Below are 6000 nucleotides of genomic sequence, written 5' to 3' on the forward strand. Positions count from 1 at the left end.
TATATCACACACGATCTGATGAAGAAAACTGTGTGGCATTGGGCTATCCATCGCAAGCGCTTTTACTGCTAGAACCATTTGCAAAGGTCCATGACACATTTAGCAGGTTTATTAGTTTACAATTAATAATTCCAGTATTACGCAAATTCACATTTCATATCGAACAGTTGTTTGCCAATTTCATATCAGGCACATAAATGTATTATAACATCACAGTATGGTAGCTACATGAAAATAACACAGTACAACATATAGCTAGTTCAACTTCATAAGAACAATATATTCATTTCCCTAATCGAGATCATCCACGCTCGTCTTATCCACCTCTGCTTTCAGTTCAGTAAGAACCCGTTTTGCATGGACCAACTGGGAAAGTGCCTCCTCCTTCGCCAACACCATCTTAGCAAAGTCTGATTTAAAAAATCTGAGCTCATTCTCCACCTTCAACTTTTTATCCCGCATCTTAAAATATGCTTCAGCGTTGACAAGATTTTCTCTAAGCCTACGTGTGTTCTCTTCCTCATACATGCTCTAGAGCTTCGTTAGGCACATCTTCAAAGACTGTGGCCACTATTGATCAACCCACTCCAAGTAAGAACACTTCCGTTCATCCTATAATATTTAAAACTAGATCAGTAACAATTGTAGGAGAAATGAGTTTATAGCAACATAGAAAATCACCAATGCTTATTTGGAAAAACTGAAGAAACATGTTAATTATGACATATCTTCTCAAAAAGATCAATGTGCAAATGAAATAATTGGTACTGAGACAACAACCAAATTCTGGAACATCAGAAGCTATAATTAACTACAACGACGCTACAAGTTCTTACTCATGTACAATAAATAACAAATTGAACATTTTATGAGGAAGGTAAATATAACTGCAACAGCATAGCGACAGTGTTTGGATGATAGCAAATTGATACTAACAGGTGTGTACATGCACAAATTTAGTAACATAAAACTAATAGCACTAAGGCCGTCCACTATGTATGCCAAAACTGGGTAAAGACAACTATTGCTACATCTCGCACCGGTGCCCTGCACTGGCGAGCCGATGCAGCGGAAAAAAATTCAGGGACCCGGACTCCGGAGCACGTAGTTTCTCCAATGCCTAGTTCCTTCGTGCCATAAAGATTTAGTATTTTACTGCTTGGCTGCTCGGATGTGTGGACCAAAGTTGGCTGCACAAACTGCTGAAGCGGTGCCAAATAATTTTCTAATGGCACCGCTGATGAGATGGCAACAATTTAAGATACTAGGTACAAACTGTGACACTGTCTTAGGATGCGTTTGGTTGAAGGTGTGGTATGAATGGGTTGGGACCGTGACAGTGTCTGAATCACATCTAACAAATGATTTGTAACAACGAAAGAGAGTCTAACCTTCTCTGCACATGCCAGAAACTTCCTCCCACTGTCCACAGAATCAAACGCAACTAGCTTCACTCATGGAGATTGATGGTGACAACGAGCAGATAGATCTTCAGCCACGCCGCTCCATTCGTTGCCACTGATGGTCTTAGGGAGATACAAGAGGAAGAAACGACTCAAATCGACCTCCGGGTAGAAATCCTTCATTCCAAGTCATAGCCCAAGAAAGAGAATAGAGGCATACCCGGGTGGTGAAGGAGTTGTTGCCGGAGGAGGAACCGCTGGAGATGTCTTTGAAGAAGACCATGGCGACCCCAGCGGTAGGATGCGAGACAGCGAGAGCGAGGAAGCGGCTATAGCTTAGCAAGGAAGGAAGGAAGGAAGGAAGGAGGAAACAGGGGAAATGTGACTTGTGGTCGGGGAGAAAAGGGGGTGGGGAAGGGGGGAAGGGGGCGGGGGTAGATATTTTGGCGGTAGACCAAAATTTTGGAAATGTGGAGGGAAACTTTGCGCGCGGTGCCGCCGGACCATTCACTTTGAACGATTGTGTGCATCGCAAATGATTCTTCTGCTTTACGCGCATGGGATGAGTTTGATAATTCAAATTTTGGTCTCAAGGCATGGGCACATTCACTTTGAACACGCGCGGTGCCGCCGGACCATTCACTTTGAACGATTGTGTTCATCGCAAACGATTCTTCTACTTTACGCGCATGGGATGAGTTTGATAATTCAAATTTTGGTGGAAATTTCCCCGGGTACGTCATTGCATAATTTAACATCGCTTGCTAATTTGGGCACACAAAAGAGCATACAGCAGACAGACCACACTTACTGAATCGAGCAATTTTAGTAATTACACAGAGCGAGTTGACTTAAACATTGCTCGAACAAAAGAACAGCATTAAAAACAAAGCCTAAGTACGCATAATTAAAAATGCGCCGCCGCGCCGGCCTATGCATCGCCGGTGTGAGATGAGACGTCGATGACTTGTCCTGGCGACATGCCGCCGTTGGTGGACTCCGCGTCCCCCCTGCTGAAGTCGACCGCGTCCTCGTCCTCGTCCTCGTCCTTGTCCTCGGCGCCGCCCTCAAGGTTGTAGTACTCATAGTAGTGGTTGCGCCAGAGCTCGCGTTGGTACTCCACTACTGATTCCTCGACGGACAGACTCTTCTCTACCTCGACCTCGGCCATGCGCAACTCCCCCTCCCGGCGCTCCTCGATCTCCGCCGCCTCATGCATCTCCAGCTCCCGCTCGGCGACCTCATGAGGAAGCAGGTGCTCCATGGCCACCGCCGCCTTTTCAGACGTGGGTTGCATGCTGGAGTCCGAGGTGGCCTGGAATATCTTGGCGTGTGCATCCTCGATCTTGGCGTGGATGGCCTCGACTCGGGCAAGGGCGACATCAGCGGCACGGACGGTAGCTCGAGCGCTCTCGGCGTTTGCAGCCGTTGTCGCAGCAGCAGCCGCAGCCGTCTCGACTGCTGCAGCTGCCCTGTCGGCTGTCGCAGATGCCCTCTCGGCGGAAGCGGCCGCGCTCAATGCATATGCGGCGGCACTCTCGGCATAGGCGGTCGCGCTCTTGGCGCAGGTGGCGGCGCACGGGGGGACGCGGCCATCGTACGGGCCTTCATGAAGCGTTTCCACGGCATCATCTTTGCAAGAAGGGGGTGCGGGAATGGGGATCGGGATTCATGGATTCGGGGGTTGCCGGCACTAGAGCAGACGAGCCGGCGAAACTTAAGGAGGGAGACTTAAATAGACCCAGATATTTTCATCACAAACGGTTCCTAGAAAATAACTGTGTGTGATGTTGTAGATATTTTTTATTAGCTGTGAAAGACAAATTTGGAATAAAGTGCCAACGGATGGTGTTTTAAATGAACGAGAAATTTTGTAGTACTAATACAACTGTCATGTCAAATTTTGGAAAAATTCAGGGGTCATTTGACCTTCTAAGACATTTAAGTGATTTTCTAGCCATTTAATGACCGTAATTGAAATTTGAACTACATGTACATGCAACAGCTAACCATAACGGTTTGAAAACTCATATTTCGTGTACTTGTGTGTGATTTAATTCCATGTGCAGTAAATTGGAAGGAATTTTCAAACATATTGGTCTAACGGCTGTGACACAATTAAGCATGGAGTGACATGGCATTTTAATTCCAAAAAATTAAAAAAAATCAGAAACTCATGAAACCTTGGTTGATGTAATGTCATGCCACCAAGATGATGTGGTAAAAAAATTGGCATGTTTGACCAAAGTTTGGACACACACCCCTCACAAATCGGAGCAACTCACTAGAAGGCTCGTGGTTCCGCGAGGGAACAATGCATGTTAGATGACAAACAGGAGATAGCTTCCTCTTACGGCCTTCAATTTTTTTTCTACGTCTAACATGCACTACTACAACTGTAATGTGAAATTTTTGAAAATTCTAGGGGTCATTTGACCTTTTAAAGACATTTAAGTGATTTTCTAGCCATTTAATTACCGTAATTCAAATTTGAACTACATCTACATGCAACGCCTAACAGTTTGAAAAATCATATTTGTGTACTTGTGTGCGAGTTAATTCCATGTGAAGTAAACTAGAAGGAATTTTCAAACATATTTGTATCACGACATGGACACATATGCATGAATACGTATGCATGGAGTGGCATGGCATTTTAATTCCAAAAAAAGTCAGAAACACATGAAACCTTGGTGGATGTAATGTCATGCCACCAAGATGATGTGGTAAAAAAATTGGCATGTTTGACCAAAGTTTGGACACACACCCCTCACAAACCAAAGCAACTCGCTAGAAGGTTCGTGGTTCCGAGAGGGAACAATGCGTGTTTGATGACGAACGGGAGATAGCTTCCTCTTACGGCCTTCAAATTTTTTCTACATCTAACATGCACTACTACAACTGTAATGTGAAATTTTGGAAAATTCTACGGGTCATTTGACCTTTTAAAGACATTTAAGTGATTTGCTAACCATTTAATGACCGTAATTCAAATTTGAACTACATCTACATGCAACGCCTAACCAAAACGGTTTGAAAAATCATATCTGTGTACTTGTGTGCGAGTTAATTCCATGTGCACTAAATTAGAAGGAATTTTCAAACATATTGGTCTCACGACATGGACACATGCATACGTATGCATGGAGTGGCATGGCATTTTAATTCAAAAAATAGAAAATGATTAGAAACACATGAAACCTTGGTTGATGTAATGTCATGCCACCAAGATGATGTGGTAAAGAAATTGGCATGTTTGACGAACGTTTGGACACACCCCTCACAAACCAGAGCAACTCGCTAGAAGGTTCGTGGTTCCGAGAGGGAACAATGCATGTTTGATGACGAACGGGAGATAGCTTCCTCTTACGGCCTTCAAATTTTTTCCTACGTTTAACATGCACTAATACAACTGTCATGTGAAAATTTGGTAAATTTTAGGGGTCATTTGACCTTTTAAAGACATTTAAGTGATTTTCAAACCATTTAATGACCATAATTCAAGTTTGAACTACATCTACATGCAACGCCTTACCATAACGGTTTGAAAAATCATATTTTTTGTGTACTCGTGTGCGAGTTAATTCCATGTGCAGTAACTTAGAAGGAATTTTCAAACATATTGGTGTCAAGGCATGGCCACATGCATGGAGTGCATGTCATGGCATTTTAATTCTAAAAAGTTAAAAAATGATCAGAAAAACATGAAACCTTGCTTGATTTAATGCCATGCCACCAAGATGATGTGGTAAAGAAATTGGCATGTTTGACGAAAGTTTGGACACACACCCCTCACAAACCGGAGCAACTCGCTAGAAGGTTCGTGGTTCCGAGAGGGAACAATGCATGTTTGATGACGAACGGGAGATAGATTCTGCTTATGGCCTTCAAATTTTTTTCTATGTCTAACGTGCACTACTACAACTATAATGTGAAATTTTGGAAAATTTTAGGGGTCATTTAACCTTTTAAAGACACTTAAGTGATTTTCTAACCATTTAATGACCGTAATTCAAATTTGAACTACATCTACATGCAATGCCTAACCAAAACGGTTTGAAAAAACATATTTTTGTGTACTTGTGTGCGAGTTAAAAAATCATGAGATGATGTAAATATCTGGTGTTCAAAAAAGAAAATGTAAATATCTGGCAAGACAACCGGCCCCCACACGATTGGCACTCTATCTCGTGGCTCGAGGTTTGGTAGGTGATTGGCGGGGATCATTAATCAGACATGGTTCTGTATTGGAAACCGTCAGCTATTATGTTCACACATGGATTTGCTGCGGGAATTGTGTGTAATTCAAACTAAAGTACTCGTAAATTCCAGCGACCGGCGTGTGTACTGTCCCCGTCGATCTAGATTCCGGCCGCCAAGAAATACTACCTTGCTCACGTCGTCCCGCCTGCATTCGCATCTACATCCTCCCCTCGCTCGCCCTCTCTCTCTCTCAAATCTCTGCCATGGTGCCGCCGGTCTGCCCACGCGCCAACGAGGAGTCGACGTCCCCCGAGGACGCTCACTCGATTAGTAGCGACGAGGACCCCTACGCGCCGCCTGACGAGGTTGCGCCGGACCCCCCAACTTTGGATTG

Source organism: Aegilops tauschii, chromosome 3, assembly GCF_002575655.3.
Source record: "Aegilops tauschii subsp. strangulata cultivar AL8/78 chromosome 3, Aet v6.0, whole genome shotgun sequence".
Taxonomy (NCBI): Eukaryota; Viridiplantae; Streptophyta; class Magnoliopsida; order Poales; family Poaceae; genus Aegilops; species Aegilops tauschii.